Source organism: Dermacentor andersoni, chromosome 7 (assembly GCF_023375885.2).
Source record: "Dermacentor andersoni chromosome 7, qqDerAnde1_hic_scaffold, whole genome shotgun sequence".
Lineage (NCBI taxonomy): Eukaryota > Metazoa > Arthropoda > Arachnida > Ixodida > Ixodidae > Dermacentor > Dermacentor andersoni.
The window spans coordinates 24,019,981-24,033,364 of record NC_092820.1 but is presented as its reverse complement, the minus strand read 5'-3'; positions in this window follow the sequence as shown (position 1 = coordinate 24,033,364).

Here is a 13,384-nt window from a genome sequence, read left to right as displayed (position 1 = left end):
TAGTGTGAGGGTATAATTAATTTTTCCCCCTTTCTCAATCACTAATGTGGCATTTTTATTTATTTGTATTTTGCATCTGGTCATCAACATGCTTAAAAACTGATCAATAGTCCTGTCTGCTGATATTGTTTGCAAAGTGTCTATAGTAGAACACTTTGCACAAACCATTGGACTGTTTATTTTATTATGTGTTTTTCACTGTTATTGTGTGCGAGTAATGACATGTGAAAGCTGTTGTTAGTGAAGTGTGTCTGTCATGGTATGCTTTGTACAAACTGTTGTAATGCTATTTTTTTCCCAGTGCCTTGCACTGCTGTATTGCTACTTCGTTTCTATGTGGCATTGCATGGTGTGTCCTGAGCTTTTGCAGAATAGCTAGTTTTCTATTGCTGTTTCTTGTTTATTGTATCATTTACTTCTAGTGGTCCTTTTATAAAACGAGAATCGATCAATATGTAATTGTTCATCTAATTTATTAACCGATATTCCACAAGTTGTATTTCTTTTTTTGCACCTGTATAAAAAAAGGCTCTTTTCATGCATTGCATTACCTAGATATGTACTGTGCTCACGGATTGAAACACGACACTGAGAGCGTGGCCACCAGTACATGCAGCACTGCTCGTAGAAGCAAGGTGTTGCATTGTGGTACTTTGCGAGTGAGGTTGTTTTGAGCGTATGCTTACTGCTTCTGGCTGCCTATTAATTGGACTGCGGTTCTCTGCAGCGCCGGAGGGGCGCGGCAAGCCTGGTGCGCTGGAGCGTGCTTGCGTGCCGATGGTTTCACGACATTATTTGCTCACGCACTCTTTTTATACATGCCCTTCCTATGCGGCACATGTGTTGTCCACGTAAGGCACATTTACGTTCATCTGAATAGAACGAACGTCTGCACGAAGGAATAGCAAACTTTATTGCAGAATGTAACCTTCTAGAAAAAAAAAAAAGAAAGAATAACATTTGCTATTCCTTCATGCAGACATTCATTTTATTAAGGTGAACGTAAATGTGCCTTACGTGCACAGAATATCTGCCATATTGGAAGGGCATGTGTAACAAGAGCATGCGAGCAGACAGTGTGACGACATTGGCGGCACACTCTAGCGCGCCAGGCATGCAGCATCAGTGGGGCGCTGCGGGGAACCGCAGTCTCATTCATTGGCAGCTGGAAGCAGTAAGCCTATGCACAAAACGCTCTCACCCTCGCGGTATACCACACTGCATCACCCTGCTCTCACGCGACATTGCATATACCGGCGGCCACCCTCTTGCAGTGTTGTGTTTCAACCTGTGAGCACCATACATCATGCTTGCCATGTAATAGGGTGTGCAGACCTCATCAAGCCTTTGTTGCTTCTTGTCTGTGTCCTCGTCAGTGCCTGTTACTGAAATCACCTTGGAACTTGGAATGGTCGGATAAAAGAAACTTGCAGTAAGCATTTCGACAAGAGGACCTAATTGGGGTGGCAAATGTAGCAGCTCATGTTCCAGCACTCTTGACGTAGATGCAGCAAGGTGTAGGAGCTGTGTGCCTCTATTACTATGCGAATTTGTGGTAAGGCGGGCGAGCGCATGCACCTCCATAAGGTTTACTAATGGCTGCTCGGTAGCAATTTCATCAAATGTGCCATGCCTTTCATTGTGAGCTGTCTAGAATGGCAAGCAGAGCCGGCTTTTATGCCACCACATGTAACAAATGGGACCATGGCAGATGAGAAAACTGGTTGTGGGAAGGCCATTACTGTTTGTATGGGATTATGAATCACTTATGATGCACGCAAAGAGTGCAGCCATTCCCTCCTCTTACGACATGTAGAATAATGCCATAGGCTGCTAATCAAGACAGAGTTGAAAAGCATGTGGAGGCATTTGAGGAGAGGGAGATGCCACGGTCATGGTTCGTCGAAGCCAAATAGCCTTGAAGCTGAGAGCATTTCGCAAGTGCAGCTGCACAGGCCAGTTGTGCTAGCATTTTATACATGCACAAATTTGCTTACAGCTTTCTTTGTCCTTGGCGATAATGTAGCTGATTGGCACATTTCTGCTAAGGTACTTCCCCTAGCATGCAGTGCGATTGAATAATATATGCAAAAGAAACGCTCGAATAAGAGAGTGCGTACACATGGTGGCAGTTCATAGGGCCAATTGGGCTGTCCTGGTCGAGTTCATGTTGGGGTGAATGGTACATACGGTTCTTTAGAGGTCAAGGCTGAGAGGTGCTGGGGATGGGCGGTGGGTTGCATAGATTCAAGAAGTACGTACATGCCAGTCGTAGTTGCCTATCTGAAGGTTGTCAGCTGCGAGCCTGCAGGAAGACATAGCCATGGGAAGACCAAGCCTGTGGCTGTACATGAAACGTGCAGTCTTGCCCACTGACAGTGTTATGTTGAATATACATATGTTTTTCCAGTGTGACGGATCTTGGAATCGGGGCCGAGGTGCACCAGGCAGGTGTATGCTGACGGCAAGGGTCCAGCAAGGGCTGATGTTGAGGACCGTGTCATCCATTGGTGCTCTGATGGCACTGGCATAGTACAGCAAAAGCTGGTGTCTGCACGATCAGTCGCAGCTGATTCATGCTATTTCACAAGCTTAGCTGCAGGAACAATGCAAAGGACAGGTGGAGGTGGCTGGTGCGAGAAGCCGTCGGGAGTGGTGTCTTGGTGTGGTAATCTCGGTGTACCTGCAGTATCAATGTCTCATGAGGGATTCCGATAGCTGTCATTGCTTAATTTATTAAGAGCAGGTTTACTTGCTGCTGGGGACATGAATATAGAGTACACGAATTTGGCGGCAGCAGTGATACCAGAAAAAGCGGCAGTTGTGTAGGACTTGCAGCTGCAGCATGGTGGCGTGGTGCCTTACTCATGCTGAGGTAGAATTGACACTCAAGCTGAATGAATACATGGCAAGGCTACATCTGTGAAACTTTTGCAGTTCAGGCATCTGTGGGGATCAAGAGCACTGCTCTTCAGAAGACGGTCTACTTGCTCCTGCTTGCTAGGAGAATTCCTATGACAACAAAGTTGGGGCGGTGGTGGTGGTTGCTCGAAGTGGTCCTTGGACTGTCATGTAGAGAAAGTGTGCCTGGTAGAGTGAGTGGTAAAGCCTCGGAAATGGTTGTGAGAGGTCACCAGATACAACAGGTTGGGATGAGAGCCCGTGGCAGTGTGTAAGGAAGAAGTGGGATTTGTAAAGAAGCGGACAGGATTTGTGGTTGGCTCAGTTTTCTTTTGTGGGAACAGCAGGTGTGCGGACTTATCTGAGCTGGTGTGACAACTCATGGGATGAAGAGAGGTTGAAGGTCTGGACTGGCATGTGATAACAATCAGCATGGGTGAACATGGGTAAGCATTGTGAAGATATGCAATGAGGCCACTGGTCATGGGGTGAAAGTGGTCATGACAGCGTGCTGGGAGGAAGACGAAGTATAGTAGCCGATTACGCTGTGCCGCAGGTTCTTACAGATGTTTGGCACAGGAGGTGCCATTCACAGTTCCACAATTCGGCCCTCTGAAAGCTCCCGTAATGCATGGTGGTAATGCAGCAGTAAGTCAGTCACATTGTTAGTGAAATGGCTGTCCGGCTGGCTAAACCAGAGGGCTCGTTAGGCGATGCAGAACTCCAGGAGGCCGTGGAGCTGTGGGAAGTCTGCTGGTACAAAAAGGCTGCCGTCGCACTCGCTCTAAGTAGCTGTGCTTGTGCTTGCATGGTTGGCTCGGTTGCCTGAAGTCGCCATTCCGTGAAGGTGGTTGGGGAGAGGTAGCAGTCAGGTGCAACTGTTCATTGAATTGACCAGCCATGGCACCAATAGTTTGTGAGAGTGGTTGGTAAGCTCTGCTGCCTAGGCAGAACGTGCTAATGTGTTCTATTCATGTGCAAATCTGCATGTGGCATTCTCCTTCCTCAGTAGAGCTGTAGCCGATTGGTGCACCTCTACGATCCAAACCCAAGCTTGTGTGTTTATTTGCTTTCGTGAAGTACCTAATAAAATGAATGCCCCTCAACATGCTCAGCAGCAACTTTTGTACATTGAGGCATTCATAGTTATAGGCACAGGCACTTGAGAACCATGAGTGATACTTGTGATTTTGATGTAAAAAAAAAGTGCTTACTTAGAGACAAGCATGGTGAGAAAATTTAACAATGATATCACTACATGCACATTATCTGACAAAGGATAAGTGACATATACCTACACATTGGTGCATTTTCTTGTAGGCTTCACTGTTGGGTCGCACAGTTATGATAATGTTGCACAGTTATGCAAGTTTGTTTATTCACGTTGCCCCTAAAGGCCCTCCAGGAGAGGGTATTACATAGGCGGGGGTGGGGGGTACCCTTGCAAATACTCTTGCATCCCCATTTATGACACTACCACTGAGAGCTAGCTTACATGTTGTATTATCTGCGGTGTTTGTTTGCGTAGTGCTTGGTCTAACTGATGTGGATTTTAAATAGGCTATGTTGCTCATTTTTTAGACGTTTTTAAGAAAATTGCTTTGTCACCTCTAAGCAACTGTTTTGTCAATGTATCTTGTCACCTCATGGCAGTTGTTTAGCCCATGCTTTGTTGATGTACATCTGTGCATAATTTTTATTCACCAATAAAAAGTGAAATTTTCTGAACATATTGTCTTTTTTAAAATGAAGCGTGTGAGACACGGACAAATGAGGAAAGACAAACACAGTGCTGTGTCTTTCTTCATTTGTCTCTGTCTCTTGTGGTGTTTTTATTATGAACATGTACTACCAACATGCCCAAGTCAACCCTTGATATTTTCTTTTAGCTCTCTGCAAGCCTGTAGAATAGTTGTAGACCTGTCGAGACGAGAGGAACGGTACGACCTTCGGCTGGACGGGCAACGAACGAAGTGCCTGGTACTGTTTGTACTGGTACAAATGCCCGGCACCACTATAGTGGTGTCCTCTATTAGATGGGTAAGCCACATTAGTGTTGTCAGTGGTGTTTGTGGCACCCCGTGGATTAAATGCAACGACACACTAGATCTTACTTTCCGTGATCGGATTTATAAGTTCAGTCTCTTGGGTGGCACCACGCACCTTCCAGGCCTTGCAACCTTTTCGGGGATGCCACCCAATATAGATTGAATATTTGATTTGAGCTCATTCTAACTTGCAGGTGCAAGTTAGAATTGTCTAGCCCAAGACTGGTATTTGGATATAGCAGGGAGAGGCCTTCTTCCTGCAGTGGATACCAAAATAGGCTGACGACTAGAATGAACGTATATGCAAAGAATCCACTATGAGTGCAGTGTACTTCCTGTAAGATATTTCATGTAGAATGTTTAACAAACTGTACAGTTACAGGATATTTGTTGTAGACCATTGTGAATTAGCGGACTATTGGGATAAGCTTCATGTAAGATCAACATATTTTCAAGTGAGACCATATGTTTTATGAGCTGGTTCAACACGAACGACTACAGACTGTGCTAGCAGAACAAGGATGAACGGGGATGTGAGGATAAATGTGCTAAACTTGCAGCAAGTAGTCTAAAAGAATCGGTATGACAATTGGTGAAGCATCCTTCATCAAACGTGTGATGGGAGATGAAAAAAAAAGAAAAATTATATTTTCCTTGAAGAAACAAAACCAGCTTGAAGCGAACACAGAAATGAAAGCTGAATCTAAACAAAAAAAAGAGGGGCAGTTGAATAAGCTGCCACTAGCAAGTGTTTGTGAAACATTTTTGTTCAAAGACTATCAGGTACAACAAAAGTTGTTGCAGTTAACAAGGGGAAAGACTGATGCAAAGTGAGGCTTGATGCAAATGAGGTGTGCAATGGTACGATTCTAATTTAGCAGAACCACAGTTGTATAGAGACAAGAGTTTCTGGATAAACACATGGAGGGGGTCACTTATGCGTAATAGTTAACAGCCCTTGAGTGAGCATGTCTTGCTTTAGGCTGCCTATAATTTCACTGTCTCGATCTAGACACCAATTCATTATTTGGGAGATCTTGCCACATTTGGATTCCTTCAAAATGATGAATGCTGCTTTATATTGCACTTAACTCTCAGCGAGAACTACACACTAATATCTATATATGCATCTGGCATTTATTTCTGCACAGACCCCATGAAACTTTTAAGTTTTGTTTATACATTGGGCCTGTTTGATACTTGAAGGTGGCTTTCCTTGAATATTTGTATCCAATACAATGATAAAATATTGCTTTTTGTACACTATTAGTTAAAATGAAAAGCATGAAGCCAAAGGGAAAGCTCGTGCAATATATTGAACATGCTGCAGCGACGGAGCTGAAGCCATCTAGTGTTTGAGGCATGCCTGCCTAATAGCAATCCTGCTTATATCTGCTGCTGAATTCAAACATGAAACCTGTTTTTCATGCATTTATCACCTTCCTAAAGTACTGTGGGGCAAAGCTGTTGCTACATTAAGCACTGATTGACATTGAAGCAGCACTTGTAACATCTATGACAAATTTATTTAAGAAGCATCAATTGCTGAAATCCTGCAGGCAAGTTGGTAAAGTGCCGTGGTATCAGGCAGCATGAAATTGATGAGTACACAGGGTAAATGTAGATGTAAGTAAGCACTGACTTCAACCAATTTTATTACACAATACTAAAATGCTGAAATCTTGTTCACCTTACTGATGATCTATATATACAATTTCTGATATACAACACTGCTACAACTACCAGCAAAAAGAGTTTGTCACAGCCTTTGCTTAAATACAGAACACATTTAACATTATGCATTAATTGTTTTGGTGCACTTTTTTTGGTGGCATTGACATGGTCACCAGGCTAGCAGCCTGTACAGGTTGCTAAAATTTACCAGAAGATATAATTGTGGACTGCATGCATAGATGACAGCCTTTATCATGGAAAAAATAAGTCGGCTAGCTGTTACAGCATTTGCCAGTGTATGGGGCATATGGCATATTCTTCAGGCTCACATATGCATCTTCGGGGCTATAGAGCATATTTTCACCGGCTGGCTGTGTGTTATATGTTAACCTTGCAGTTTACAATTTTGTGACAGTTGCATTGCATGGGTGTGCTCCATGTCTACCAATAATCAATTGATGCACTCACTCAAAGCTAGACTAAACACACAATGTCTGCAGAAACATTGAGCCATCTGCCTGAAGGTAGCTCGGTGCACCCACAGCAACAATATGAGAACCGTATAGAATTTCTGTATATCCTAATGAAAATTTGTTAGCTGTTAAATTAATTGCTGTGCTGATAAAAATTTTGTTAACTCGCTTCAGAATGAAAGGCGTGCAATGGAAGTCTGTTCATGCAGCATTTAGCGTGAATGCATGCAGAGCTATCGCATACGCTATAGTAATGATCGGCGATAGCGTATATAGCCCAGTTTAGTACATGCAGACATATGATTTCCCGTTTGTAATCGAATTGGGCCGTATGCAACATACAGCAGTGCGTATACATCGGGAAAGCTCTTCGTTTTCCTAGCGGACGTATGTTTGGTGCATGAGGTATACATCACAAAACTGCACAATCGCTCGCGCTCAGGGAGGTCGCGTTTCGACCACGATTCTGCTTGTGAACTGCGCGCCGCAGCTGTCGCAGCGCTGCATTCAGATGGTGCGTTCATACACTCGATTCGCTGTAAGACGTCGACAGCCGTTTACGCCAGTTCTGGGCAGTTTCTTCAGTAAATGATGCCTTGCCGATATACCGCTCCTTGCCGTCACGGGGATGTTTTGATCTTTAACTGAAAACGTGTTTGTTTAGCTGCCAAAGCTAGGCACGCGCCGCCGAGGCCTTATTACACTGTATACATTGCGCAGTGACGTTGTCAGAGCGGACGGTTCGGAAAGACGCGCACGCGGAGAAAACAATTAAGCGAGAAGCGAAGTCACAACGCATAGATGCATGGTGTATTGCTCGGCAGCCACAAAAATAGAGTACGCGATCTTAATCACCCGCTGAGCTTATGAGTTGATGACAAGCCACCGAAAAAATTCAGTTTGTAGCGCAGCCTTCATTCTGCTTCTAACTGGCCCACCCTGCGAGGAAGTCGCCCAAACTCATGATAAATAAATATTTTCTCTCTCTCTCTCTCTAACTGGCCCAAGTTTGTAATGTCGCTTATATATACTATATATACATAATATACTCACGCGGTAACTGTGCTAATAGCGGCAATTAGTTTCTGCTCTCCTCGACACTCTTAAGGTAGCGCAATTGATGTTATTGTAGCTGTAATTAACATGAGGTGAAGAAATCATTCGCCTAGTGTACTGCGGAAAGCCACTCGGTTGCGAGTTGCCTCACGCATCTGCCGATCTCGACAACACAAAGAGTAAATAAAAGTAGAAGCACCAAACAAAGACTGATCGCTTTTGGTTACTGCAGCTTTTTCACGAGGATTTACACGTTCAACTCAGTTAATCGGCTGGGCGGACGCTTTCGTTTCGGACGGCCATGATGCCCGTAGAAATCTATCTAACCTTTAGGCGCCCTATTGGTCTACGAAAGCTACATGTAAAGTATCTCCAATAAATGACAAGACTCTTATTGGAACTGGAAGGTTGCCTGTAACAGTCTTACATGACTTTTAAGAGCCCTGTTTGTATTGGGAGGGTGCATATAGACACTCTTGACTGACCTTTAAGAATCTTATTGGTATTGGGAGAGTGCCCGTAAGAATTCCTGACTGAACTTTAAGAATGCTATTGGTATTGGGAGAGTGCCTGTAGGAATCCTTGACTGACCGTTAAGAATCCTATTTGTATTGGGAGAGTGCCTGTAGGAATTCCTGACTGACCGTTAAGAATCCTATTTGTATTGGGAGAGTGCCTGTAGGAATTCCTGACTGACCTTTAAGAATCCTATTGGTACTGGGAGAGTGCCTGTAGGAATTCCTGACTGACCTTTAAGAATCCTATTGGTACTGGGAGAGTGCCTGTAGAAATTCCTGACTGACCTTTAAGAATCCTATTGGTACTGGGAGAGTGCCTGTAGAAATTCCTGACGGACCTTCAAGAATTCTACAAGTCCATCAAGATAGCCCTGACGGATTTTTTGACCGGGCATGCACACTGAAAGACATGGGGTTGAAATGCTCGGCAGCCGAATCAGAACTCTTGGTCATTAAACATAGCAGAAAAGGTCGCAAGCCAAGAGGTTACATTCCGGAAGATGAGCCAACATTGTGCTTATACACTCATGAAGGATCCGCAGTCAGGCTAGTTGAAACAATCAAGGTTCTTGGGTATCACATAGACGGAAACAATGCTAACTATAGAATAATACAACATATCTCGAATAAAACAGATGAAGTCATTAGGTTACTAAGGAGAATTACCAATAGACACAGAGGCTTAGGAGAGGACCGCGCTTTGAGGCTAATACACGCCTTTGCTTTCTGTCACTTCACTTATGTGGCTGGATTATTCAAATAGAAGCAGGCAGAACCTAACAAACTTCATGTGATGCTGAGGAAGCTCGTTAAAGTAGTCCTAGGGATACCCAGTAACGCTGCAACTGACAAACTCATGAGTCTAGGGGTGCACAACACAATGGAAGAAATCGCGGAGGCCCAACAGCTAGCGCAACACGAAAGATTGACAATATCACGAACTGGCAGGAACATATTACAGGCAATAGGTGCAGAACTGAATACATCAAGGAGCCCAATAGAGGCTGAAGTAGAATTAAGGACTGACGTTAGGAACAAGATCAGAACCAACCCTCTCCCCAGAAACATGCATCCAGAATATAATGTCGAAAGGAGAAAGGCAAGAGCTAAAGCACTCTTGCAGGAAATAGAACAGCAGAACCAATTGGCAGCTATAGTTGATGCAGCCTGGGTGAAAGGTAAAGAAGCATATACAGCTATTGTCTCAAATTATCAAGGGAAGGTGCAAGATGCTATCACTATTTTTACCAAGGACCCCATGGTGGTGGAACAAGTGGCAATTGCTCTAGCCATCAGGAGTAATAAGTGGGCCTGCATTTACAGTGATTCGCAATCCGCTATAAAGTGTTTTGATAAAGGCTACGTAGCTGGTGTTGCAGCTAAACTTTTTGAAAACATTGGGATTATGAGAACGGAAATTCGATGGTTTCCTGCGCATATGGTAAAAGTGGACGAGACTCGGATAAAGCTCAATGAGGTTGCTCATGACGTGGCACGAGGACTTGCTAACCGTGACAGTCACATCCGAGCCGTTCACCATCAAGCCAGGGAATCTAGAGATCACTTAATAACATACAATGACATTACCAAACACTACTATTTAGGACGCAGGCAATACCCATTGCCACATTCAGAACTGAACAGGGCTCAGGCAGTCTCAGTGCGCTTTTTGCAAACAGGTACATGTCGCACACCATACACCATTAATAAAATATATCCAGAGAGGGAGATTAAGCTGGACTGCAACGATTGTAATGGCATCATTGGAATCAGACATATGCTGGCGGGGTGCCCCGCGATTCTCCCCAACCTCGTTGAAGAATGGACACAGTGGGAGAAAAGGATTCAAAGCCCATTGTTTCAGGACCAACTAAGGGCCGTCCAGAGGACCCATGATGTCGCTGAAAGGCTTGGCCTGACAGTGCCAACGTGGGAGCGGCCCGCCTTGACTTAAGAAGTCGAGCCTCCGGACCTCATTCCAATAAATGTTTTCACACACACACACGAGTAGCTTCAATCACAACCAAGGAACGTATACAACCCCTTTAAATTTAAGACACAAAGGATCCTGTCATTTTTTAACCAGAAAAGCAGCCCCTGGTTTCGAAAACAGAATAGACAGCTCGCTGATACTTCGCGAATCTTCGCGAACCTCAAAGTCCTTTGACAGGGGCACCGCACTCTCATTTAGCAACGCACTGTAGCGAATGCATGTGCAAACCTAAATTGGATGACACAATTAACATATATACATGCTAGTGAAGCGATCCGTAAGAGATCGTTCAAGCCTATCGCATTAACAAGGATGCGGATGGCTGTGTCAGCCAGCCGTCTATTCTGCTTTCGAACTCAGAGGTTGCTTTTTTTATTTGAAATATGACAGGGCCCTTTTTGTCTTACATTGAAACGGTTTGTACACGTGTCTGGGTTGTGATCGAAGGCACTCGTGTTGAGTCTTGATATCTCGCGATGAATTCCTCTTTTCGTCTATAGTGGCTTCGTATTGACATCATGCATTGAATTCTGCTTTTCAAAGATAGTGTTTTGATGGTGACGTACATTCTATCTATAAAAACACCGTGCCTAAATAAATTTTCCACTTGCTAGTACTTCTTTCTCCTGCGTTCTTACTATGTCCCCTCTTCAGCAGCTTGTTTTTTCATCATAAATTAAGGTTATTTTGCCTTATTCCTCTTTAAAGCGCCTTTCCTCTATATTATCAGTATACGCAAAAATTAAGCGAAAATATGAAATAATAAAAGGGGAGCACACCCGCACCGACAATACCACAACAAACATTTAGTCAATTGAAAAGCTTCACCTGTGAAATGCTAAGGACAGCTTAAAACATACCCCAGATGTGGGCGACTTAAGATGGCAATGGCACACTGGGACGTGGTAGGGGGTAAGCTTCGACATCACCGGAAAGGGGGGGGGGGAGGGGCCCCCGTAGTCTGGCCCTTTGCTATCAGCTCTCGCAGGGAGCAGGATTTCAGTTTCAGTTTCAGTTTGTTTATTCGGACATACATTGCCTGGATTGAAAGGACTAAAGGCAGATGAACTCTGCCTGACTAAGGTCCATCCACCCATACATTTGCTCAGAAGCAGTGAGAATGAAAAAAGAAAAACAATGGCTTTGTACATTACGTGAACGCTAGCCATTTTGTGCGGAAAACGAATCAAGGTTGTGAGGGAAACCCACACTTTAAGTTCGCTGGAGCCAAGTTCGCCGCCACATCAACGATCATGGTCGACCTGCGGTACTCCCGTAGTCAGCCCACTTTATCTGGGACACTCGAAGGCAACCTTATTACAATATTATCATATGTAAGCCTTGGCGATTTCTTCTGAAGGAGTTGAAATGTATTGTTGCGTGTGCGAAGACGTTGCCTAGCGTTTGATCGTTCGTGGCGCGCAAAACGGTGGCGCCATCTGTCGAAACACATCCCAATGAGCAACCCTTAAAGAGGCCAAAGTACGATAAAAATAGGTGTTTATTGCGCGCTTTCCTCACTGAAGAAAGGACCAAACAAATTTCCGAAGCAGTCGTTAGGACGTTCGTCATCACAAAAAGCGCCCTACTATGGAGTCGCCAATTCGGTTTACCCGTGTCCTAGTGACGGGGTTCTCCGCGCTTCATGGTTGGTTTTTTAACTACCTGACAGCGCTCGGCGAATGGCGGCATGGGCGCCGCATGGAAAGCTGACGCGCCACTTTGACTTCCTATAGGACCCTTATACAGTAATTCTAGGCTAGAAGACGGCATGCAGAAGTAATTTTCATACCTCGTTTGAGCCTGAATTAAGTATCAAGCAATAGGCTTTCAGCAGATTGCTCGGAGAGCGAGCAGCAGAGGCTTAGTCTGTTCATGTAGTCATCTTTTAATCCCACTCCTTCACTGTTACAGGAAACTCGTCTCCGTCTCTGTACGTTCCGGGTAAGTGCATTCTGGTGCTCAACAGGGCATACTTTACATTAATTTTTTACACTAAATTCAAAAATACCCTACAGGAGAGTTCCATATCTATTCCTGTGAAATTCTACTGTCGCATATTTCTGTACGCCCAAGGCTGTCAGAATAATTACATAGGTTTCAACAACATATTTTGCCATCGCACATCTAGTTAGAGCTACGTTGTCGCCCTGCATAAATTTTTGTAATGCCCTAAGCGTAGGGGTGTTAACCGTGCGACAAGAACACACGCTTAAGGGTGTAAACATGTTTACAGTAGTATGTTACGAATATGAAAAAAAATATTCGATAAATGTAACGTTTTCATGTGGAAAACAGAATCTCCATTTACGTGTAGGAACTGACGTTATAGAGATATAACATCGTGTGGCATTTTGGCATGTCCATGCACATAGGCAGTAACTTTAGTCGAGGCCACACACTGTATATCCGTATTATATTATGGGTTTCGAAACGCATTTCACGGGTGCTTTTCATAATCTGAGACGATAGAACGGTCTACATCAACTTAGTGTCACCTCTTAAGCGGCAAGGATCTGACGAAACCACTTTTTCCACGCAGTTCCGGAAGCATCATATTTAATGCAATTGCTTTCCAGTTAATTCTGAAGAGGATTGTAGGCAATGAGCAATATATTGTACCAAAGGTCTCGGCAAATTGTATCGTAGTCAAGGCCAGAGGTTATTAATAGTGGTAGAACAGGCGCTATCGATGGAGCGAGCGTTTCAACAGCGCTAATC